The sequence below is a fragment of the Schistocerca nitens genome, chromosome 5 (assembly GCF_023898315.1).
Source record: "Schistocerca nitens isolate TAMUIC-IGC-003100 chromosome 5, iqSchNite1.1, whole genome shotgun sequence".
Lineage (NCBI taxonomy): Eukaryota > Metazoa > Arthropoda > Insecta > Orthoptera > Acrididae > Schistocerca > Schistocerca nitens.
The window spans coordinates 479,336,137-479,362,952 of record NC_064618.1 but is presented as its reverse complement, the minus strand read 5'-3'; positions in this window follow the sequence as shown (position 1 = coordinate 479,362,952).

The following is a 26,816-nucleotide window of genomic DNA, read 5'->3' as shown; positions in this document are numbered from 1 at the left end:
ATGCGAGTGCAATGTGCTAACTATTGCGCCACCTCGCTCGGTCCACTTTTGTGTGGGTTTTACAGCTGAAAGTGTGATATAATTAGCGTTATTCAAGCAGTTAAGAACTGCTTTCATTTAGCTGAAATGTTCGTGATTTAAGAAAATTAAAATGAATCCGTTAATATGAAAGGCGGATTGATAATACAAAGCGTACTGTACCAGAACGTAAAAAATGTTTTTGTCTATACTGTTTTCTGTGCTTCTGGTATAAAATCATTTCGAAGTTTATCCACTCTTAGCTCTTTTAGATCACTACAGAGTTTCTAAGATGTCCATATACTCTGACATTCGGATGCTGCGTCACATTTTTATTAATGCACAAGTGATTAAAATTCTATATATTTAAATTAATATCTACATTCGCTCCTGAATTCAGTCCTCTTTTGATGTAGTTGTTGGATTGTAAAAGTAGGCTACCATAGAAAAAAGAAATATATTACACTTTTCTGACGATCGTACGAAAGGTGGTTACAGTTCAAATCTTGTAGTTAAAGTATTGCTTGTAAACGTTCGAAGAGTGCTCCAACTAATGTGATACAGCAGTTCTAACAACATTATCAGTCTTTGTGAAGGGCTTCCACGAGAATATGTAGACCTGCCACATATCCTTATCACATGAACAACTTTGTGTTTTTGGAGATTGCAACGGCACTGAAAACGAATTGCACTAATATTTTATTTAATTTTTAACTATTTGTACTGGAAACTTTAGTTAGGTACAGAGCGTGCAGCTGTTGCATAAATAAGTAGTCTGTGTCGGTTTTGATAGGACGTGTACAACCAGTGGGAGTGCTCGAGTCTAAGAAGTGACATTGTGGCAGTCGCAGAATATCTCGAATAACTTGTAGAAGTTGGATGCCATTGCGAGACGTAGTAGACCACCTGGTTATAGGAAACTGGAATCTGTCGATCCTCGATTTGAAAAAGAAAGAAAAGTTTCAGTCGTGGGAAAAGACTGTGTCGTTTAAAGACACGAGCAACATCGAAGGGTACTGTTTCTCAAATTACGCAGATGTAAGCGAAATTTGGCAGGCCATAAATGTTGTCACAATCTGGCAGTGGGAACAAAGCCACGGGACCCAAGCAGGTGTTAGCGAGTGCTGACGCGGGAAACATGATGCCGCAGTACACAGATGGAGAGGCCACCGCTGGCATTGCTTACTTAGCTGCACAGATGTGTGACTGCAGTGACCTTGGAGAGATTACCCGTATAAAAAACTGTTTGCCACTGCTGACCAGAGAACGCGTCCCGCCAGGGCAGCTGGAAGCCATGCGAGCATTCGTATCAGCAAATGAAGTGCCTGACACGTCAAGTGGACGATTTGCACATGATCAATTGCAGTTACTTTTACCAGTAATCAGAAAACAAGATGAAGCAATTTAAAAACAGGTTGTCGAAGAACGTAGAGTTGAAGAAAAAGAAGGCGATATCTTATAACACTTAAAACAGATGGTAGTAGAGAGACTTAATAACAAAATGCGTTGATAACAAAGATCGGAAAAGTCAGTAGAATCGGAACGTCAGTAGAGGCCGTAAAAAGCACTTTGCAAGGACATAGCAAATGCATTAACAGTCGAGACTTGCACATTACTGAATTACGTTGTACAACAAAGAATTACATTGCAGAATTAGTTCACCAAATACAAAGTTTGAGTCAGACAGTCGAGTTCACAATCTAGTAGTACAATGTACCAAACATGAGGTTAGAAAAATGTCTTATGACCGAAGAAAGTAGTGTAGCGAAAACTGAGAGAAGCTGGGGAAAATGGAGACCTAGATAACTGGCGGAAAGTGTCGAGAATAAATTTGGCTTATTTCTACAGAATCTGTAGCAAATAAGCGTGCTACTGAATATTAGAAAGACCAGGACCAGCTTAGAAAACTAGAAAGGTAGGTACAACGGTGGAAACGGTTTCAGGAATCTCAGATGTGACATTCAGTCAAGGTCGTCTGATATGGATACCATTCACGAAGAAAGTAATTTTATCAGTACCACCGTTGAACAGAAAATACAGTCAACGGATGGATGCAATGAACAAGACTGTGATGGATACAAATTTTGGAAGCATCAACGGTTTCTCACATACAACAGGGATGGAAGAGGTCATCCAGTACTATGCCCAAATCAGTTCACCAGTGTACTTGCATCAATGTGGATGGAAGATATAAAGATTTATTTTATTCGCCGTTATGCAGCTTTTCTTATTTCAAATTTCGTCAGTGTTCTTTAGCACCAGCTCCTATATTTTGTCCGTGTCTGTGAATTTATCAGGCCGTTTTTAGTATGGATATTAACTGTGACTGCTGTGTTCAGATGCGAGCCGAGTTGGTGACTCTTCGCTCATAGTTCTAGATGGTTGACTTTGGTCACACAGCTTTACAGTGGACCTAACCACATTCAGAAAGGATAGAAACAAGTTCAACCGAAATTTTTACAATGGGCATAATCGTTGGGTGGGGGGGGGGGGGGGGCTGAATAGGGTGATCTGTGGGACATACAGCACGATCTCAAATCGTTATAGGTACAGAAAACTAGCTAAAGCTAGAAATAATTTCAGCAGAATTTTTTACAGTGGACTTAACCACATTCAAAAAGGATAGAAATAAGTTCAACCGAAATTTTTGCAATGGGCATAACCGTTGGGAAGGGGGGGGGGGCTGAATAGGGCGATCTGTGGGACATACAGCACGATCCACATGTTCCCTGATGGGTTTACTACTGTGGCCGCCCTGGCTACTGCCTGCACTGAGGTTGATCCCTTACATGTGGCCGAGTGGATGTCATTCCAAGGTGTCGTTGGCAGCAAAAGACTTTCTGAGGGGCTTACCAGAGAGCCTCAATGGTTCGTCTGATGAACAGGGTTTAGGACACTGTCTGTGACTGACGAAGTCCCTGAGCCAGATGTCACTTTCCCTGCTCCAGAGGAGCAAGTTCTGGGCATTCACGGAGGGTGAGATTACTGGTAGTTGGGAGCTCTAATATTAGGCGCGTAATCGAGTCCCTTGGGGATGTGGTTGAAAGGGACGGGAAGGAATCCAATGTTGACTAGGTGTGAATACTGGGAGGAGTCATTCCAGATGTGGAACAGGTGCTTCCAGATGTCATGAAGAGCACAGGGTGAAGTCCACTGCAGGTGGTGGCTCATGTTGGTATTAACTTTGTGTGTCGCTTTGGAATGGAAGAGATTCTCTCTCATTTCTATTGGCTAGCTGAAGCAATAAAGACTGTCAATCTTGCTTGTGAGATGAAGGTAGAGTTCACCATCTGTAGCATCGCCGACAGAACCGACTATGGTCCTTTGCTATGGAGCCGAGTGAAGGGTCTGAATCAGAGGCTCAGACGGTTCTGCGACAGTGTAGGTTGCAAATTCCTCGACTTGCGCCATATGGTGGTGGGTTTTGAGGTTCCACTAAATAGTTCAGGCGTCCACTATACGCAGAAAGGAGCTACATGGGTAACGCGGGCTGTGTGGAAGGGAATGCGTGGTTTTTTAGGTTAGAGGGTCTCGGGAATGAGCAACAAGAGCTTCAATTTCAAATGCTGCAGGACGAACATAGGAAGAGGGTAGGCATAAGAACAATCAATGTTATAGTTGTAAACTGTCATAGCTGTGTTGGGAAAGAACCAGATCCCCAAGAGCTAATAGGAAGCAATGAATTTCAAATCGTTACAGGTACATAAAACTAGCTAAAGCTAGAAATAATTTCAGCAGAAATTTTTAGTGGACCTAACCATATTCAGAAACGATAGAAATAAGTTCAACCGAAATTTTTGCAAAGGATCTGACCATATTCACAAAGGATGGATTAAATATCTTTGGAGGTGGAGCGTTTATTGCTAGCAGAAGTAGATTACGTTGTAGTGAAATTTAAGTGCATAATTCCTACCAGTTAGTATGGGTAGAAGTTATACCTGACAACCGGAATAAATTAATAATTGGTTCCTTTCATCGACCCCCAACTCAGATGATATAGTTGCTGAACAGATCAAAGATAACTTGAGTATCATTTCAAGTAGGTACCCCGCTCATACAGTTATAGTGAGTGGGTGGTGACTTCAATCTACCCTCTAAAAGTTGGCGAAAATACATATTTAAAGTCGGTAGTAGGCATAAACCGTCGTCCTAAATCGTTCTAAATTCGTTCTCAGGTTGTTATTTTGGAGTTTAGGAGCCCAGTCGAAGTGCAAATGGGTGCGAAAACATACTTGACCTCTTAGCAACAAATAATCCTTACCAAATGGGGAGCATCGTGACGGATACATGGATTAGTGACCAAAAGGTTATCGCATCTAGGCTGAAGACCGTAACATCCAAACCCCCAAAATTCAAACACAAAATACATGTATTAAAAAAAAACTAGATAAAAATTCACTTGTCACTGTCGTAAGAGACAGTGTCCACTCCATCCATTCTGACAATGTTAGCGTAGACCAACTATAGTTTAAATTCAAAGAAATAGTATCGGCGGAATTTGAGACATATATGCAAAATAAGGTAATAAGATATAGTACTGACCCCCATGATACACAGAATGGGTCAGAACACTACTGCAGAAGCAACGTTTAGAGCATGTCAAATGTAACAGAACGCAAAGTCTCCAAAACTGGCGAAGTTTTATAGAAGCTCGAAATTTAGCGCGAGATTCAGTGCGAGATGTTTTTAATAGTATCCACACCGCAATTCTGTCTCGAAATCTGGCAGAAAACCCAAAGAGAATCTGGGCGTATTTAAAGTACACGAGTGGCAAGACTAAATCAATACCTTCCCTGCTCAAAAACAATGGCGACGTTATTGATGACAGCCACTAAAGTAGAATTAGTAAAAATGGTTTTCCAAAATTTATTTTCAAGAGAAGATTATGTAAATATTCCAGAATTGTAATCGTTAAGTAGATATCCTCGGTGCAGCCAAGCAACTTAAAACTCTTAAGAAAGGCAAGTCTCCCGGTCCACATTGTGTACCAGTCAGGTTCCTTTCAGAGTATTCTGATACAATAACTCCAGCCTTCGTAGTCACAACTCCATACTTAGTAATCATATACAACCGCTCTCTCGTAAAAAGATCCGTACCCAAAGACTGGAAAGCTGCTCAAGTTACACCAATACCTAAGAAAGGAAATAGGGCAAACCCACTGAATTACAGACCCATATCACTAACATCGATTTGGAATAGGACTTTGGAACATATATTGTGTTCGAAAATAATGAGTCAACTCGAAGAAAAGGATTTATTGAGTAGTCAACCCTGATTCAGAAAATATCGTTCTGGTGAAACACAACTCAAGCTTTATTCTCACGAAGTAATGAGTGCTATCGACAGGGGACGTCAGACTGATTCCATATGTTTAGATTTCCAGAAGGGTTTTAACATCGTTCCTCACTAGCGACTTCTAATTACTGTGCTTGCGTATGGGGTATCGTCTCTTTGTGTGACTGGATTCGCGATTTACTGTCAGAAATGTCACCGTTCGCAAGAACTGATGGAAGGTCATCGAATAAAACGGAAGTAATACCTGGCGTTCCCTGAGAAGAGTATAAGCCCTCTGTTGTTCCTGATCTGCATAAACGATCCATGAGACAATCTGAGCAGCCCGCTTAGATTGTCTGGGGGTGCTCCTGTCATTTACCTTCGTGTAAAGTCGTCAGATGATAAAAACATATTGCAAAATCATTTAGACAAGATATCTGTACTGTGCAAAAAGTGGCATTTGTCTGTAAATCGTGAAGTAATCCATATAAGCACTAAAAATAATCCGCTAAATTTCAGTTACACGATAAATCACAGACATCTAAAGGCTGTGAATTCAACTAAATACTTAAGGATCACAGTTACGAATAACTTAAATTGGAACGACCACACAGATATGCAGTGGGGAAAGCAAACCAAACACTGCAATTTATCGGCCGAACATTTAGAAACTGTAAGAGGTCTGCGAAAGAGTCTGCCTACACTTCGCTTGTCCGCCCTCTTTTGGAATACTGCTGTGCGGTGTGGGATCTGCATCAGATAGGGTTCACAGAGGACAACAAAAATGTTCAAAGAATGGCAGCTCGTTTTGTATTATCGCAAAATAAGGGACACAGTGCCACACATATGAGACACGAATTGGGGTGTCAGTCATTAAAACAAAGGCGTTTCTCGCTGGAGCAGAACCTTCTCATGAAACGTCAATCACCAACTTTCTCCTCAGAGTGTGAAAATATTTTGTTGGCATCCACCTGCATAGGGAGAAATGATCATCATAATAAAATAAGAGAAATCAGAGCTCGCACGGAAAGATTTAATTGTTCGTATTTGCCGCTCGCAGTTCGAGATTGAAAAGGTAGGGAAGGGCGTAAAGGGGGTTCGATGAACCCTTGGGCAGGCACTTAGTTATGAATTGCAGGGTAATCATTTAGATGTAGATGTATATACGTTGGAACAATTGCAACCACGAATCAGTGTGGAAGTACCATTATTTAAGTTTGGTATTCCCAATACAATAATTACGATTAGGATACCAATTTCTTGTACGAGCTGCTTAAACAGCTATGCAAGTGTAAAAGCTAAGAACTAGTCCTTTCTACATTCAGTCAAACAGAACAGAATGTGTCCCATGCGGTATTGGTCCAAATGGTTCAAATGGCTCTAAGCGCTATGGGACTTAACTTCTGAGGTCATCAGGCCCCTAGACTTGGAACTACTTAAACCTAATTAACCTAAGGACATTACACACATTCATGCCCGAGGCAGGATTCGAAACTGCGACAGTAGCAGCAGCGCGGTTCTGCACTGAAGCGCCTAGAACCGCTCAGCCACAGCGGCCGGTGCGCTATTGGTAAAATACTATGTTACTGTGTAAACACACATCACAACATTCATTGTCAAAGAATATTCAATTTTGCGGAGTTTTAAAGATAACTTCCTTTTGTTTTAATGGAGAGGGTACGTACGGTGACGATATAGTAGGTGACTTCAGATATAATCTCACATTGTTATTGATGCACAGTTGATTAAAATAGTGTGTACATAAACGAATATTAGAATTTGCTTCGAATTACGTGCCTCTTCGATGTAACTGCTTCATTGTAAAAGTATCCTAATGACAATGGATTCTCCAGAAGAGTATTTCACTTCCCTGACAACCACTTGAAAGAAACTTGTTTTGTTGTTGTAGGTCACTTAGTGACGTTCACGAGATCGCAGCGTTTCAAGCAAGGGGACGTACGCGGCAGAAGAAGAACACCAAGTCAGTGTGAGCCAGATACTGGCCAGCGTCGTGTAGTTGGTACCAGTTTTGTATACTAACAGTTCGTACTGGAAAATCAAAGTGAGTAATACTAATTTAGGACTCGGAACGATTAACTGTGGGTCTCTTCTTTAATTTAATCGTGTTCTCAGGAAAAATCACAATGAAAGGAGAGACGCACTCATCCAAAGCTTGCCGCCATGTTGCAGGTAAAGCAGAGCATATTGTTTGCCTTCTTTGAAAACTGTTTCTTCACGCACAGAATACGGATCATTACACATTTTTTAACACATATATTGTGGGATTCAGTGCTCAAGAATAAGTAGTGTATGTTTCAGAGTCTCTCGCTAAGATTTCCTTTTGCAGTTAGATTAGATCATACAAAAATATAACGTGGGGCAAGTAACACAAAAAGAAAAAAACCTTTAAGAGCGTAAGCATTAATAGACAGTCCTTATACTACAGACTAAACGTTCAAAGCGGATGCAGTTTATTATGTACAGATGAATTCCAGTAACAAGTTCACATCACTGACCTGAAGTCTTAGTACGGGTTAACTGGTAATGCACTGATGGAGGACATCACGCGCTGCAGTAGTATTGTGGTTTCTTGATATCTTCTGCCGCAGGCAAAGAAAACGTTGTTAACAACTTGCTCACTGCCGCACTGGCATGAAGGAGATGGGATCACATTGAGGCAGTAGAGATGCCGCTGGAATCTCCTTGACTAATTCGAAATTTTTGTCGTATTTGCAATTTCGGTACCAAGGATGTGATAGATGATTAGGTACCACTGAGGCATAGTGTCTCCCTTGAATGTCGTTAAGGCCAGTGCATGTTTTCATTTAATGGGGCCCTGATTCTAGTCTTCATGATAGGAAGCAGACCGTCAGGTGGCGCTTTATTGTATTTCCTTCAAGCAGTGTACGCTGGTGCTTTGCCCACGGTATCAACTGCTTCATTTCTTTGTATTCCACTGTGCACCTTCACCTAGAACATGGTGGTAGTCTTATTTAAGAGGGAAAACTCGTTAATTGCTTCTATAATGTGACATGCTAATAAACTGTCTAGTAAGATATGGAAACGTTTCTGCAGTAATTTGACGCTTATGTTTTTCTTGCGTGGATGCAAAGGCGTTTCATTTGCTTAGGCTAGCAAAGAATTACACTCCTGGAAATTGAAATAAGAACACCGTGAATTCATTGTCCCAGGAAGGGGAAACTTTATTGACACATTCCTGGGGTCAGATACATCACATGATCACACTGACAGAACCACAGGCACATAGACACAGGCAACAGAGCATGCACAATGTCGGCACTAGTACAGTGTATATCCACCTTTCGCAGCAATGCAGGCTGCTATTCTCCCATGGAGACGATCGTAGAGATGCTGGATGTAGTCCTGTGGAACGGCTTGCCATGCCATTTCCACCTGGCGCCTCAGTTGGACCAGCGTTCGTGCTGGACGTGCAGACCGCGTGAGACGACGCTTCATCCAGTCCCAAACATGCTCAATGGGGGACAGATCCGGAGATCTTGCTGGCCAGGGTAGTTGACTTACACCTTCTAGAGCACGTTGGGTGGCACGGGATACATGCGGACGTGCATTGTCCTGTTGGAACAGCAAGTTCCCTTGCCGGTCTAGGAATGGTAGAACGATGGGTTCGATGACGGTTTGGATGTACCGTGCACTATTCAGTGTCCCCTCGACGATCACCAGTGGTGTACGGCCAGTGTAGGAGATCGCTCCCCACACCATGATGCCGGGTGTTGGCCCTGTGTGCCTCGGTCGTATGCAGTCCTGATTGTGGAGCTCACCTGCACGGCGCCAAACACGCATACGACCATCATTGGCACCAAGGCAGAAGCGACTCTCATCGCTGAAGACGACACGTCTCCATTCGTCCCTCCATTCACGCCTGTCGCGACACCACTGGAGGCGGGCTGCACGATGTTGGGGCGTGAGCGGAAGACGGCCTAACGGTGTGCGGGACCGTAGCCCAGCTTCATGGAGACGGTTGCGAATGGTCCTCGCCGATACCCCAGGAGCAACAGTGTCCCTAATTTGCTGGGAAGTGGCGGTGCGGTCCCCTACGGCACTGCGTAGGATCCTACGGTCTTGGCGTGCATCCGTGCGTCGCTGCGGTCCGGTCCCAGGTCGACGGGCACGTGCACCTTCCGCCGACCACTGGCGACAACATCGATGTACTGTGGAGACCTCACGCCCCACGTGTTGAGCAATTCGGCGGTACGTCCACCCGGCCTCCCGCATGCCCACTATACGCCCTCGCTCAAAGTCCGTCAACTGCACATACGGTTCACGTCCACGCTGTCGCGGCATGCTACCAGTGTTAAAGACTGCGATGGAGCTCCGTATGCCACGGCAAACTGGCTGACACTGACGGCGGCGGTGCACAAATGCTGCGCAGCTAGCGCCATTCGACGGCCAACACCGCGGTTCCTGGTGTGTCCGCTGTGCCTTGCGTGTGATCATTGCTTGTACAGCCCTCTCGCAGTGTCCGGAGCAAGTATGGTGGGTCTGACACACCGGTGTCAATGTGTTCTTTTTTCCATTTCCAGGAGTGTATATTTGTTGTATGTAGTGTATAGATACACCGAGATGACGAAGGTTACTTTTATCAAGTGACATGTTCATATTTATGAATTGCTAAGTCAAAGGAAGTCTCCACAAAATATTTTTATCTGAGAGTGATGATTTTTTAAGAGTTAGAGTATATTTTTCGTAAGGGAAGAATTATGATTACGGCGATTTCTTGGAACTTTACTAATAATCTGTTTGTCACTCAGCGACGAATAATTGAGTTATTTGACGAGAGTCAATAACTGTCATTATCCCTGGTATTTTACTACCTACTTTTTTCACTGGTATTGGCAACAGAAGAATCTGAAAGAATAATGTTTTGAAATTAATTTTTGATCAAGTGATTTATATGTTGATAGGAAGCAGTCTTAGTCGCAAACAAAGATGATATAGAACTGAATTATTTGACTTCTTTGCCTACTGAGATGATTTTATGTTGGTTACAAAAACACGATCAGTTTACAAACCTAATTCACAATCGCTATTTTTAATTATTAAATAACCGTAATACTACCAGTTGCATCTGTACCCATATAAGGTGTTATTAGAGCGCGATGTTTCTTGATGCTGACTATCGGGTCTGCTCCCCAACAAACGCTTGCCAAAGTGCGAAGGATACCTGTGGCACCTTTAAATTTTTTAATTATGTGCTTAGTGTGATGTGACCATTTTATCTTATGACCGACGTAAAATCCTAAGTACTTGACCATCCTTTTGACAGGCATGTAAAGGGCCTGATCTTATGTTTCTTAGTTTATTAATCATATGTCTGGTAAATATGCACGCACGCCTACACACACACACACACACACACACACACACACACACACACACACACACACACAAACAAACACACATCTAATTTCTGAGGCGATAGGTTGAGGCAATCCTTATTTAACCATGACATTATTCATCTGCTGCTGACAATCAGGAAAAATATCACTACGATTATAAATACATCAGTCATCCACGTACTACAACAACTGAACACTTGGGTAGAACATTGAATGTGGATCTGCCCTGCAGTTTCATTTTTCACTGAACTAATCAAGCTTCAGCCGCCCAATACACAGTGCGATTTGTTGATGAGTGACCCACGAGATGTCGTGATTTTTCTTCTTAGTCTCCAATATTCATATGCATTTGTGGCAGCTGTATACAGTCCTAGCAAATGACGATTTTTACTGAAGGAGTGTTTTATATCAGTGACTAACGATAGTTTCCTTTCATTTGTGCCTTTCCCCTTCCTAAAGGATAGTATTCTACGTTTTTCAATCCCTCATTCTAAATTATAATTTGCATTTAACCACTCTTTTCAACATCTTACTTACCAGAGATAGAAAAATGGTGGACCTGTATCACGAAGTGCACCCGTCTGAGCACACTTCAATTCCGGGATACGGATTTAGTACGTCCATACGTTGTTTGGATGTAAAATATGAATTCTTCCCTACTTGATCACGTGATAGAGCGTTTGATAATGTATGTTTCCTGGGGCTGGAGCCGTAGTCTTCCTGTGGGCTTCTGTTCAGTTCATTTCCGGCAAGGAGAAATTGTCATTTAGTGGATATTCCATTTGACTGTTTACCGTGTATTTGTCTTTTTTGTTGATTTTAGATTAAGGGCCCATAATATGCTTCCTAAGACGTTTTTAGATGGTGACTGTACATTTGCCATTACTGTATTAATTCGTCTTAGTCTTTTTGCCTTATTCCAAATAATATCAGTTACAGAGTTACCATAAACGTCTTATTTGTTTATAGACATCCGCGTATCAATCCACATCTGGTAATATCAGCAATGATAGACTGCCGAAACACGCGTACGGAACCCCCTTCGGTTGCTACGGGTTTTAGCAGCCGATGTATATGCACGCCTCTGCCCGTGCCGACAGCCCAATACATGGCGATCGTGTTTTGTTACCTCACAATGGCGCCGCGTAACTGCATTAGCTGCCACCAGAGCGGCGCGCAGGCAGCCCGCGGCGGCCGGCTGCAGTAGGCGACCGTCCCAAAGCGATTCGCAGTCATTCGATTAGCCCCGCTCCTAATGGCAGCCGTGTTTGGACCTCGGGCGCCGAATGGTCGCGGCTCCCGGCTGTCTGCTGTTGTTACTGGCGAAGCGATTCCGTACCTCAATGGGCGCCGGTGGCGGGATGCTGACGCGCAGTAGCCAAGTGTGCTCACACAGAGTTAGAGGGCAGGCCTGGAAACGATTAGTTGTTAATAATTCTCTATGCATCAAGTGATCTGAGCAGGAAGCGAGAGAAACGTTCGACTCGTGAGCATTAGCCTCGGTTCTTTAACAGGTGTTGGTGGCAGTACTAACGATACGTCAGGGGCTTAGTGGTCGTGCGATGTCTTCATTTATGTCGATATCGCAGAAATAGTGGTATCTTTAACCTCATTTGCGCATTTGGATTGTTTTAAAATAAAGTACTGTAAAAAACATTCCTTCAAAAGCTATTCAAATCAAAAACAGACAGTAGGTTATTCAGATGCGATTTTCGGTTTGCCATTAATTTATGGACTGACGTTTCAGCCGTATACTTTTCGTTTGAATCTAAGACTGATATCTGTCTAAAATTGTATCGATTAATTGACATGATTGAGGAAACTTGCTGCGTCCTCTATACTCGGCATATCTAGACAATAAACATTATGAGTTAGTGAATATCCAACAGAACTTGACTACACTTACCCATAAAATACATATTAAAATTAAACTGCAACAAACATATCTTGGAATGTTAACCTGCTGCCGAATTCTGCTCCTGTGAATTTCCGATCTACCAATCACTGGTCACTTTACTGTGTTGTTTACCATTCGCATTAGTGTTCTACTTTCTTTAGTTTGATTTTATGACCACTCGACCTTCCATTATTTTGATACATTAGCAATAGTGAAATTTGAGTGCTATCTAAGTGCAATGATTATATACTCTATTGCTGTAATTTCGGAGAAAAGCATCGATGGTTTCTCACCTTATGCCAGAAAATGTCGTACACGCGTTATGACAAAAACAGAACGAAACTGATGCGGAAAATTTGTGGATTTTCGAAACATATTTTGTTACTGACTGTCGCTTCGAGTCATAATCTCTACACATGTCCGTATTCGTTCTTCCATTCCTCTAAACATGTTTGTCTTTTCCCTTGAGACAGTTCAAAAGTTCTGCGGATTTTGCTTTTATGCCTTCCGACATAGGAAACTAAGACCCCTTTTTCCGAAGAATGAAGAAAAGACCCTCAGTGTCAATTCAGGTGAGTATCATTGATGACCAAAGATCATTGTTTTCTTTAGGAAAAATTGCATAGCTGATAAAACACTGTAGACGGGCGTATTTTTCTTATGCAAGATACATGCGTTTTACCACAACTGAGGATACTTCTCTAACACACTTTCACACAGTTCTTCCAAAAATCCTTTAAAACATTTCTGTTAATTGACACAAGGCTGTCAATCGCACTCTGCATACTATTATATGGTTCTGTGGTCTACGGTTAGTGTCTTTCAGCAGTAACAAAAATGTTCTGGTTCAACGGTTCGACGTCAGCCACTGCTTAAATTCTGAATAAAAATCATCAGCAATGACGGCTAAGACATCCGTTGTAAGCAGTTACCCTCGTTCTGCCAACAGCCACGTCAAAATTGCTGGACTATCGGATAGAATTTGGGGCACTCTCTTGCCCTTGGGATGAGAAACTGCCTCTGAGAGGCGAAAGAACCAGCAATGCTCAGACTGGAGACATACCATTAGATTTTTGGAATAATATCATCAACACGATTCCGAAGATAGCAAGAATAGATCAGAAAGAAATTGTCACACGATTGACTTAACAGTTCATGCATTTAAGATGCTAATAAGAATAATTTACAGAGAAATAAAGAAGTCTGAATCTCAGCTGGATGCGATTAGCTTTGTGTTTACAAAAGTTAAAACGATGAAGGAGGCAGTTCTCACGTTGCACTTGGTAACTGAAACAAGACTTAAGATAAAAGAAGACACGTTCATAGGATTTTTCGATGTAGAAAAAGCGTTCGAGAACGTAAGCTGGTACACGATGTACGACATTCTGGGAATAATAGGGGTAAGCTTTAAGGAAAGGCGGATGATAGCAAAACGTAGGAGAACCAAGCATAAATAATACGAAGATCAAGAGCGAAGTGCTCGGATTAAGAAGGATGTAAGGCCGGGTACATTCCTTCTCCCTCGCTGCTCCATCTATACAACGAAGAAGAAGTGATGGAAATAAAAGATATGTGCAAAAGTGTAATTGAAATTCAGTCTGAAAGCACGTCAATGATAAGATTTGCTGATGACATTGCTATCCTCAGTGAAACTGAAGAATACTGTATCTGTTGAATGAGATGGATTGTCTAATTACGTACACAATACGAACTGAGAGTAAACCGAAGATAACCGAAGGTAATGAGAAGTAGGAGAAATCAGATGAGAGATAAATATAACGTCAAAGCTGGTAACCACGAAGTAGACAAACTTAAGAAATCTGCTATATGGAAATTAAACATGACGGATGGAGCAAGGAGAATATAAAAAGCAGACTATTGCAGGCGAAATAGGCATTCCTTGCGAAAAGATGGCTTCTTGTATCAAACATAGGCCTTAATTTGAGAATGTATGTCTGACGCACAGCATTGTATGGTAGTGAATCATGGACTGCGGGTAAACGAGAAAAGAACAGAATCGAAGCGTTTGAGACGTGGTGTTACAAAATAAAGTTGAAAACTCGGTGGACTCATAAGATAAGGAATGATGAACTTCTCCGTAGAATCAGCGAAGAAAGTAAGAAATTGAAAACAAACTGACTTCCAGTGGGGTTAGGATGATAGGACATGTTTTAAGACAGCAGAGAATAGCCTCCACGATAATAAAGCGTTTTGCAGATGGCAGGAACTACACGGGAAGACCGAGGTATGAATATATCCAACAAATAAGTTCTACTCTGAGATAAAGAGGTTGGCAGAGGAGAAAAGCAATGTTGACCTTCGAACGTTTCGTAATTGCTCTCTTAGTGAAGAAGATGCAGGTATCCAATGCATATTTTATCGCTTGATTTCTGGATCAACGTAAAAATATACGTCTCATCTGCAATAAAAGTCTTTAAAAATCAAAATTTAAGTTCCTCTCTCTTTTGTATTTTTTCATCAGTTTTTTTGTACTTACTACCCTCATGTTCATCTCCCTTGTCGAAATGTTACCGACTCTGCCATGTATCATCTTCGGCTTTTCCGATAGCTTCTCGAAGTTCTACTTTTTTCGAGTGTGCATTTGCATGGCTGGTCGTTATTTTCTACAGAGTCTTACGGAAACCCTTCAAGGCATTCAGAGTCGCTGCAGCCGGCCGCTGTGGTCTAGCGGTTCTAGGCGCGCAGTCCGGAACCGCGCGACTGCTACGGTCGCAGGTTCGAATCCTGCCTCGGGCATGGATGTGTGTGATGTGCTTAGGTTAGTTAAGTTTAAGTAGTTCTAAGTTCTAGGGGACTGATGACCACAGATGTTAAGTCCCATAGTCCTCAGAGCCATTTGAACCATTTTGAGAGTCGCTGCAAATGATAAACACTCATATCCGTAACCTTCTGACATCAGAAAATTCTCTGATGCTGACTTTTTATGTTTCGTAAGTAATTTGATGGTTACTCATTGTTCACTTATATAAACGCTTTTTTAAAGTAACTTCCGCTTCTACAAGGGAGTTCTGAAACGTAATGCCTCCGAATTTTTTATGAGAAAACTCTTAAAGCTTTTTAAATAAAAGAACGTTATTAACATTCCGAATCTTTATTTATAACTCTACATATCTGCAGCTCTCTGCCGCTAGAGGGCTCCGAACTGTAGCGTGCAACAAGGGGGTGTGTAAACTATGTCGGTGGATGAGAAACAGCGAGCTGTAAACGAGTTTTGAATTCGAGGAGTTCGTCCACAAATGGAGAACACTCTCCTTCAGCATGACAATAGCAGATCATACACGAGCGCTGCTTCGTCTACAACAATCAGACGCCTTGGATTCACTATAATCGATCATCTTACATACAATCCCGACTTGGCCTCATCCGAGTTTCATCTGTTTCCAAAAATTAAACAGCGCCTTCGAGGACTTCACTTTTGTAGTCATGAAGCAAGTAGAGGTTAGCTTGTGGCTCTGTCAACAAAGTCAAACGTTCAGAAGTGACGGTATCAACAAACAGGTCTCTCGTTGGGAGAAATGTGCTTGTCGCCAGAGTGACTATGTTGAGGAATGACGATTTAGATATGAAGAATAAAGATGTAAATTGTTAATAACGTTCGTTTTATTTAAAAACCTTTAAGAGTTTTCACATAAAATATTCGGAGACATTATTGTTTAGCACGCCTTCATAAACATGGCTCCTGCAACAGTGCTGAGGCAATTTGAGTATGCGCGCCAAGTGCCTGCACCTATTGGCTACCCACTGACTCCACAACGGAAACATTCGTCCGCGTTTAAGTTATTTGTGTTTATTTAAAATTCCTTAGTTAATTAAACACCCTGTGGTGTGAAATACACACAATGATTCGTCCTCTGTGTGCAAAAGACATGAAAGTGGTCGAAATCGATCCCCAGTTTAGTGAAGTTCTTAGGGGAACAACATGAGCGATGGGATGACACTAAAATGTACACTCCTGGAAATGGAAAAAAGAACACATTGACACCGGTGTGTCAGACCCACCATACTTGCTCCGGACACTGCGAGAGGGCTGTACAAGCAATGATCACACGCACGGCACAGCGGACACACCAGGAACCGCGGTGTTGGCCGTCGAATGGCGCTAGCTGCGCAGCATTTGTGCACCGCCGCCGTCAGTGTCAGCCAGTTTGCCGTGGCATACGGAGCTCCATCGCAGTCTTTAACACTGGTAGCATGCCGCGACAGCGTGGACGTGAACCGTATGTGCAGTTGACGGACTTTGAGCGAGGGCGTATAGTGGGCATGCGGGAGGCCGGGTGGACGTACCGCCGAATTGCTCAACACGTGGGGCGTGAGGTCTCCACAGTACATCGATGTTGTCGCCAGTGGTCGGCGGAAGGTGCACGTGCCCGTCGACCTGGGACCGGACCGCAGCGACGCACGGATGCACGCCAAGACCGTAGGATACTACGCAGTGCCGTAGGGGACCGCACCGCCACTTCCCAGCAAATTAGGGACACTGTTGCTCCTGGGGTATCGGCGAGGACCATTCGCAACCGTCTCCATGAAGCTGGGCTACGGTCCCGCACACCGTTAGGCCGTCTTCCGCTCACGCCCCAACATCGTGCAGCCCGCCTCCAGTGGTGTCGCGACAGGCGTGAATGGAGGGACGAATGGAGACGTGTCGTCTTCAGCGATGAGAGTCGCTTCTGCCTTGGTGTCAATGATGGTCGTACGCGTGTTTGGCGCCGTGCAGGTGAGCGCCACAATCAGGACTGCATACGACCGAGGCACACAGGGCCAACACCCGGCATCATGGTGTGGGGAGCGATCTCCTACACTGGCCGTACACCACTGGTGATCGTCGAGGGGACACTGAATAGTGCACGGTACATCCAAACCGTCATCGAACCCATCGTTCTACCATTCCTAGACCGGCAAGGGAACTTGCTGTTCCAACAGGACAATGCACGTCCGCATGTATCCCGTGCCACCCAACGTGCTCTAGAAGGTGTAAGTCAACTACCCTGGCCAGCAAGATCTCCGGATCTGTCCCCCATTGAGCATGTTTGGGACTGGATGAAGCGTCGTCTCACGCGGTCTGCACGTCCAGCACGAACGCTGGTCCAACTGAGGCGCCAGGTGGAAATGGCATGGCAAGCCGTTCCACAGGACCACATCCAGCATTTCTACGATCGTCTCCATGGGAGAATAGCAGCCTGCATTGCTGCGAAAGGTGGATATACACTGTACTAGTGCCGACATTGTGCATGCTCTGTTGCCTGTGTCTATGTGCCTGTGGTTCTGTCAGTGTGATCATGTGATGTATCTGACCCCAGGAATGTGTCAATAAAGTTTCCCCTTCCTGGGACAATGAATTCACGGTGTTCTTATTTCAATTTCCAGGAGTGTATTATAATTTTTAAACAGGTTCGGCTCCGTAGTTCTGTAGTCAGCGTGGATAGTTTCTATGTGGACAACACGGATCAAAAATGGTTCAAATGGCTCTGAGCACTATGGGACTCAACTTCTGAAGTCATCAGTCCCCTAGAACTTAGAACTACTTAAACCTAACTAACCTAAGAACAACACACACATCCATGTCCGAGGCAGGATTCGAACCTGCGACCGTAGCGGTCGCGCGGTTCCAGACTGTAGCGCCTAGAACCGCTCGTCCACTCCGGCCGGCCCAACACGGATCGATTCTCGATATTGCCAGGATCTGTTACCTCGTGGGAGGACTGGAAGGGTGTGCACTCGGTGTCGTGGGGTAACTGACGAACTACTTGACTGAGGAGTAGCGGCTTCTAGATCAAGAAGGCCGACAATCACAGGGAGAGCGGTGTGCTCACGCTATGCCCCTCCTTTCCACATCCAAATGACGCCATTGTCAGAGTATGACACGGCGGTCGGTCGGTCTCTAGGCCAGAACGTGTAGCTTTGCTTTGTTCCAATATAGACTTTGTGATGTTCGTGACGAAGTGGAAAGCGAACGTCTGTCACTACTCCACTTTGTGTCGTAAACTGAAATAAAAGTTCCAGGAAATAGACGTATGTGGCGGCGTAATATCGCACCTCCATCACGATGGGACTTCAACGGACGGTGCTAGCCATTAAAATACAACGCCAGCAAGGATAGGAAAAGAAATGGCTCTGAGCACTATGGGACTCAACTGCTGAGGTCATTAGTCCCCTAGAACGTAGAACTAGTTAAACCTAACTAACCTAAGGACATCACACACATCCATGCCCGAGGCAGGATTCGAACCTGCGACCGTAGCGGTCTCGCGGTTCCAGACTGTAGCGCCAGAACCGCGCGGCCACTTCGGCCGGCCCAACACGGGTCGATTCTCGATATTGCCAGGATCTGTTACCTCGTGGGAGGACTGGAAGGGTGTGCACTCGGTGTCGTGGGGTAACTGACGAACTACTTGACTGAGGAGTAGCGGCTTCTAGATCAAGAAGGCCGACAATCACAGGGAGAGCGGTGTGCTCACGCTATGCCCCTCCTTTCCACATCCAAATGACGCCATTGTCAGAGTATGACACGGCGGTCGGTCGGTCTCTAGGCCAGAACGTGTAGCTTTGCTTTGTTCCAATATAGACTTTGTGATGTTCGTGACGAAGTGGAAAGCGAACGTCTGTCACTACTCCACTTTGTGTCGAAAACTGAAATAAAAGTTCCAGGAAATAGACGTATGTGGCGGCGTAATATCGCACCTCCATCACGATGGGACTTCAACGGACGGTGCTAGCCATTAAAATACAACGCCAGCAAGGATAGGAAAAGAAATATTACTAATTATGCTACACAGTATTGTACAATACATGATTAAATTCGTTGACGATTTGAGGGTGTACAGAGTGCAAAATATAGATACAGAACTGCCACTTCTGTCTGCAACAACTGCTCTAAACCCACCGATAATCGAGTCGAACTGAGCTTGGTAGACACATACGGTTATGACATACCTTGCCGCTTCAGCTTCATGCCAGATTCCATTCATCGTAGGGGCTGCGAGTGCTAGCCAGCCAGTCTTCCAGCAAACAATCATGAGATGTTTTCAGTGGGTTCTGTATCGAGATTGATCAGGACAGTAGGGGCAACAGGTGACCTACATTACCTTGTCGAAAGATACCGTTTCGGTGAATGCGAAGACAGGACAGAGCCACTGGCCTTAACGAGGTAGAAATGTAACACCTGCTTCCCAAATGGATAACTTAGCGAATCAGAGGTGGTCGTCTTGTGAACCCATTTGTCACCCATATCTTCAGCGCAGGTGGTAGGCCCATATGGTGATGACGATTGCTGTCAGGCAATGGTAGTTCTTCTCGGAGCCAACATACGTAGACCACTCGATTGTTATGCTGTATGTAAAACAGGGGACTCATCTCAGAAGATGAAGTATTGCCACTCCCACGTCTCTTGTTGTCTCTGACTGCACCGCTGTCTGTGTATTTCTCTCTTCTACTTCTGGATCAAGCGAAACCGCAATGGCAGTCACCGTGTCGACATTCTGCGGTGCCCCAGGCGTCATCGCTCTATCTGCAGGAGTCCTTGCCTTGTTACAAAGAAGCCAATTCCTCACTCATTGTACATGACATGATTGTACGATTTTGTAATGCCGACTCAACAATACATTTGTTATCTCGGGCACTAGTCACGTGGGGCTATAAAGGCACTGCATGTTGTTCAGCGAGTCCTCGCTAAACCAATCGATTCCATATGTGTATGATAGTCATGGCATCACTGTCAATGTGAGCTGCACGATAAGCCAAAATTTTGATAGGCCACAAGCAAACTGCTGCCCAATACAGGCAGTTAGACATTTCTCCTTCATACACCTGCTCACAAACAAACAACATTCAAATATTTTGAACATGGCTGCTTGGTTCAGTGACGTTTATAAATTAAAACTGAAACAAATGAGCCCTCGGTCACAATTTTTTAGTCTAATGTACCGGGTTTCAACACTTCTAAGAGTGAAACTTCCTGGCAGATTAAAACTGTGTGCCCGACCGAGACTCGAACTCGGGCACACAGTTTTAATCTGCCAGGAAGTTTCATATCAGCGCACACTCCGCTGCAGAGTGAAAATCTCATTCTGGAAACTTCTAAGAGTGCTTTCATCAGAATTTAGACATTTAAAGTGGTCTATAACATAATTAAAATTTTATGGGAAGAAAAAGGTTTTTACATAAAAAAGTGTAAGTACTAACTAACAATACAAGCCAGAGAAAGTACTTACATCTCACGTATAAAATAAATAACAGACCAGAAGGGCTTTGGTCACAAAATATTTAAAATGAATGTGTGAAGGCGTGCCTTTAAGGCCTGCTCATACTTCTACAGCCATACGTTGCAACGGACAATGTCTAAATTCTGGTGAACGCACTATTAGAAGTGTTGAAACCTGGTAAATAAGAGTAAAAAGTGTGACTGAGGGATAATTTGTTTCAATTTCAACATTCAAATACGATTTCTGAATGAGAAAGTTTCTGCATACTCTCCCCTAATGTTCAGAATATGGATGGCGTTACTCTCACCAATTTTTTGTGGTTACAGTGAAATGTTAAACATATCCATGTCAGAACAAGCAATACATACTGTTGCATGTTGCCTTCATAGCGTTACGTTTTTAATGTTCACCACTGTTTACATGCTGACCGCCTTGTTCATATCCGTCTTCATCGCATTAATATCGTATATTTCTGGCAACCTTGTATTAATCCAGACTCTACTATTGCTTTGATTATGACTCCGAATTCTACGTGTGGATCATTCGCCATACTGTAGGAATCGCCCATTCCTGGGCTGGAAACCCTTACTCTTTAGTCTGAATGCAGGTCGAGGAAAGTGTGTGGCATCGGCAGATGCAATAAAACAGTATTAAATATCACTTCTTTGCTTCCTCAGAATATATCTTGCTGCCATGTCTTCCATGGCAGCGATGCCTTTGTAACACAGGGCGGAATACACTCCTGGAAATTGAAATAAGAACACCGTGAATTCATTGTCCCAGGAAGGGGAAACTTTATTGACACATTCCTGGGGTCAGATACATCACATGATCACACTGACAGAACCACAGGCACATAGACACAGGCAACAGAGCATGCACAATGTCGGCACTAGTACAGTGTATATCCACCTTTCGCAGCAATGCAGGCTGCTATTCTCCCATGGAGACGATCGTAGAGATGCTGGATGTAGTCCTGTGGAACGGCTTGCCATGCCATTTCCACCTGGCGCCTCAGTTGGACCAGCGTTCGTGCTGGACGTGCAGACCGCGTGAGACGACGCTTCATCCAGTCCCAAACATGCTCAATGGGGGACAGATCCGGAGATCTTGCTGGCCAGGGTAGTAGACTTACACCTTCTAGAGCACGTTGGGTGGCACGGGATACATGCGGACGTGCATTGTCCTGTTGGAACAGCAAGTTCCCTTGCCGGTCTAGGAATGGTAGAACGATGGGTTCGATGACGGTTTGGATGTACCGTGCACTATTCAGTGTCCCCTCGACGATCACCAGTGGTGTACGGCCAGTGTAGGAGATCGCTCCCCACACCATGATGCCGGGTGTTGGCCCTGTGTGCCTCGGTCGTATGCAGTCCTGATTGTGGCGCTCACCTGCACGGCGCCAAACACGCGTACGACCATCATTGACACCAAGGCAGAAGCGACTCTCATCGCTGAAGACGACACGTCTCCATTCGTCCCTCCATTCACGCCTGTCGCGACACCACTGGAGGCGGGCTGCACGATGTTGGGGCGTGAGCGGAAGACGGCCTAACGGTGTGCGGGACCGTAGCCCAGCTTCATGGAGACGGTTGCGAATGGTCCTCGCCGATACCCCAGGAGCAACAGTGTCCCTAATTTGCTGGGAAGTGGCGGTGCGGTCCCCTACGGCACTGCGTAGTATCCTACGGTCTTGGCGTGCATCCGTGCGTCGCTGCGGTCCGGTCCCAGGTCGACGGGCACGTGCACCTTCCGCCGACCACTGGCGACATCATCGATGTACTGTGGAGACCTCACGCCCCACGTGTTGAGCAATTCGGCGGTACGTCCACCCGGCCTCCCGCATGCCCACTATACGCCCTCGCTCAAAGTCCGTCAACTGCACATACGGTTCACGTCCACGCTGTCGCGGCATGCTACCAGTGTTAAAGACTGCGATGGAGCTCCGTATGCCGCGGCAAACTGGCTGACACTGACGGCGGCGGTGCACAAATGCTGCGCAGCTAGCGCCATTCGACGGCCAACACCGCGGTTCCTGGTGCGTCCGCTGTGCCGTGCGTGTGATCATTGCTTGTACAGCCCTCTCGCAGTGTCCGGAGCAAGTATGGTGGGTCTGACACACCGGTGTCAATGTGTTCTTTTTTCCATTTCCAGGAGTGTATTTTGAATCCAGAGGCCGATTCTGGCTGCTGAAGATCGCTGCATTGGCCCCGAGCACAGGTCGGCGATTTGGAGTGAGGATGGTTGCCTGCCCATTGGTTCAAAAGGCGCTTTTCATCAGCTGGTCTGTTATGGATGAGGCCATGACTATGGCACATGTGTGTTTTACTCACACGCCAACGTGAGGGTACTCTGTCCCTCTTAGGCCACTGACCACGCCGTCCTATGACATGGACTGCAATGTCAGATGCTGTGATGTCATGCTGAATGCTGATCCTGCCCTGTTGGTTTGGTAGGCCATCCGGAATGGTGCTCGGAGTGGCCGAACGGTTCTAGGCGCTTCAGTCTGGAACCACGAAACCGCTACGGTCGTTGGTTCGAATCCTGCCTCGGGCATGGATGTGTGTGATGTCCTTAGGTTAGTTATGTTTAATTAGTTCTAAGTTCTACGTGACTGATGGATGACCTCAGAAGTTAAGTCGCATAGTGCTCAGAGCCATTTGAACCATTTTTTTGGTGTGATGTCCTTAGGTCAGTTAGGTTTAAGTAGGTCTATGTTCTAGGGGACTGATGACCTCAGATGTTAAGTCCCTTAGTGCTCAGAACCATTTGAACCGGAATGGTGCTGACGTTTCGGAGCCGATTGTATCCTGAAGTGGAATGATGTTAGTAAACTCAGGAACTGCCTATCACTAGCCAGTTCAGTACTGGATACTGGTTCATAGTCATCTGTGGCTACAGATCGGTGGTCATCACATGAGGCAGCAAGAGTAGGACCAATGCTGGAACAATCTCACACAAGGTGTTACAATATAATAACCAGAGGACGGAATGCGGACAGGTTGAATTCTGTTCTACTAATCGACTGCCTCTAGGCTAGTGAGATGAATTGTTTATGGCGTCGAGGGGTGTCTTTGCTGTATGACGTCATTTGTAATGAGCGAATCGGTCTCGAATATTACGAGTCATCAGTGGTCTTCAGTTTTGCTGTATTGACTTAGATTTTTTCAGTACCGTAAACGCTTCATCAAACCATTTATAGGTGTTCTTGCATCCTACCTAGTGCTTCTTACACTATGTAACGAGAGAAGTGGAGGTAGGTTGATCTGAACTTACGTTACACTTTTAAGCTGAGCGCCCTCGCACTCACACACAGAAGTGTTGGTTGGTTGGTTTGGGAGAGGGGACAGACAGCGAGGTCACTGGTCTCATCGGATTGGGGAAGGATGAGAAAGGAAGTTGGCCGTGCCCTTTCAAAGGAACCACCCAGCATTTGCCTGAAGCGATTTAGGCGAATCACGGGAAACTTAAATCAGAATGGCCAGACACGGGTTTAAACCGTCGTCCTCCCGAATGCGAGTCCAGCGTGCTAAACACAGCACCACCTCGCTCGGTACAGACGTGTTGATGTCACACTCTTCGTTTCCAACTAATCGCGTCGAAATATTTTCACATAGTGGCTGACTTGTGTTGATGCTTCTACATTCTTGAACAATGCCGGGCTGTAGATACTTGGGAAAATTTTCTCTTTCCTATACCCTTGCTATGTTGATTTGAAAAAATACTAACGACTGTGTCCTGTGCAGAACTCACTGCTCTGTCCCTATGGCAAAGACCCCTTAACTCTTAACTACCGATCGATTCCAAAGAATTCTGAATGACTATTTCGGGTTGAATATTGCAGTTCCATCTTGTTCAATACTGTTATTTTTTTAAATATAAATCTATCGAAAAATCATGTTACCTGTTTTTTTTTTTCCCTGGGGTTCTTCAGTCGACGTTTGTTTGATGATTTTTCGGACGTTTCGCCTGCACTGTCAAGGCTCCACCATCAGTTGCAGATGGTGGACTGAGGGTGAAGCTTTGGCAGTGCCAGCCACTCGTGCAGGCGAAACGTCAGACAAATCGACATCTACATCTACATCTACATGGATAATCCACAAAACACATTTAAGTGCCTGGCAGAGCGTTCGTCGAATCACCTTCACAATAATTCTCTATTATTCCAGTCTCGAACAGCGCGTGGAACAAAGAACACGTTTATCTTCCTGTCCAACCTCTAATTTCTCTTATTTTATTATTAGGTCGGCGTCAACAAAATATAATCGCATTCGGAGAAGAAATCTGCTGATTGAAATTTCATGAGAAGATTGAGCCGCAACGAAAAACGCTTTTGTTTTAATGATGTCCATCCCAAATCCTGTATCATTTCAGTGACACTATCTCCCTGTTTCCTGATAATACAAAACGCGCTGCCCTTCTTTGAACTTTCTCCATGTACTCCATCAGTCCTATCTGGTAAAGATCCCATACCGCGCAGCAGTACTCTAAATGAGGACAGAGAAGTGTAGTATAGGCAGTCTCTTTAGTAGGTCTCTTACATATTCTAAGTGTCCTGCCAATAAAACGCAGTCTTTGGTTTTCCCCACAACATTTTCTATGTGTTCCTTCCAATTCCGAGCGGCTTTAGCCGCATCAGTCCGGAACCACGTTGCTGCTACGGTCGCAGGTTCGGATCCTGCCTCGTGCATGGATGTGTGTGATGTCCTTAGGTTGGCTGGGTTTATGTAGCTCTAAGTCTAGGGGACTGTTGACCTCAGATGTTAAGTACCATGGTGTTTAGAGCCATTTGAACTTTCCAATTTAAGTTGTTCGAAATTGTAATTCCTAGGTATTTAGTTGAATTTACGGCCTTTAGATTTTGCTGATTTATCGTGTAACCGAAGTTTAACGGATTCCTTTTAGCACTCTTGTGAATGATTTCACACTTTTCGTTATTTAGGGTCAACCTCAGCTAAGGAATCCGAGACAGTAGCTAAAGGCAAACTGACAACAAAATGGCCACGAATGTCTTAACTATTTTATAAAGGACCTTACGATTTCGTCCTTTCTAATACTTTAGTTCAAATTTCGGTAAGTGTTATGAAAGTCTCACATAACGCTTAAACTGCTGGAACAACCAATAATGTCAAAACGGCCGTTCAGCAGTGATTGGAAAATCAAGCTGCAAATTTTTACGATAACAGAGTTGAGATTTTGGCTGCATGTTAATATTGATGAAAGTGAGGTGGAAAAATAATTAAGTTGTAGGATTTCATTCAATAATAAATATGTTCTAAAATACTATTATATTTGAATAACATAAAAACGGCACTTACTTACAAAATCATGCCTCTTACAAGGACAGGGACCGCGTGAGTAGTGTGTGACAGGATGGGAATTTGGACTCGGATGGCTGAGGCGGTTATGGCGATCTCTCGGGTAATGCTGGAAATCCGGATACCGTCCCGGTCCGGCACAAATTTTCACTTTTCGCCAATGAATTCATTTCATTGTCCAACTGTGGCCGATGTCAGAACTTATTTCATTTCGTCTTACATGTCGTTTTTTTAGTAGAGCATAAGAACAAGCTTACAGTAAATTACTCATCCAGTGAAACTGAATTAATAGATTTTGTTGAACTCCTCTTGGCGTAAGGACAGGACCGCTAAGAGCAAGGACTGGACCCGAGGCAAGATGACTGATGATACCCCATCTCCAGATATAGCAATCCAGTCTCATTGTTATTTTAAAGAAGATCTGACATGATTTAAACATAATGCAATTCGGGGACTACTGGAGATACAGATAATATGCTCACTGGGAAGAAATATAGAATAAATATGATTACGTATTGAACACTAACCATATCTTCGCAAATGAAATCGGTCTATGCACGGCAGTGCATGGTTCTAATATGTTCCAAAAAACCGCCCACAAAAATTCGATTTTTCAGAGCGTCATATCTCGTATTCTATTGATCACAGAGAGAAGGCGTGAACTGTTTTCGGCAGCCCTCGGCCTCGTTATCATTTGTATACGTATCGGAAG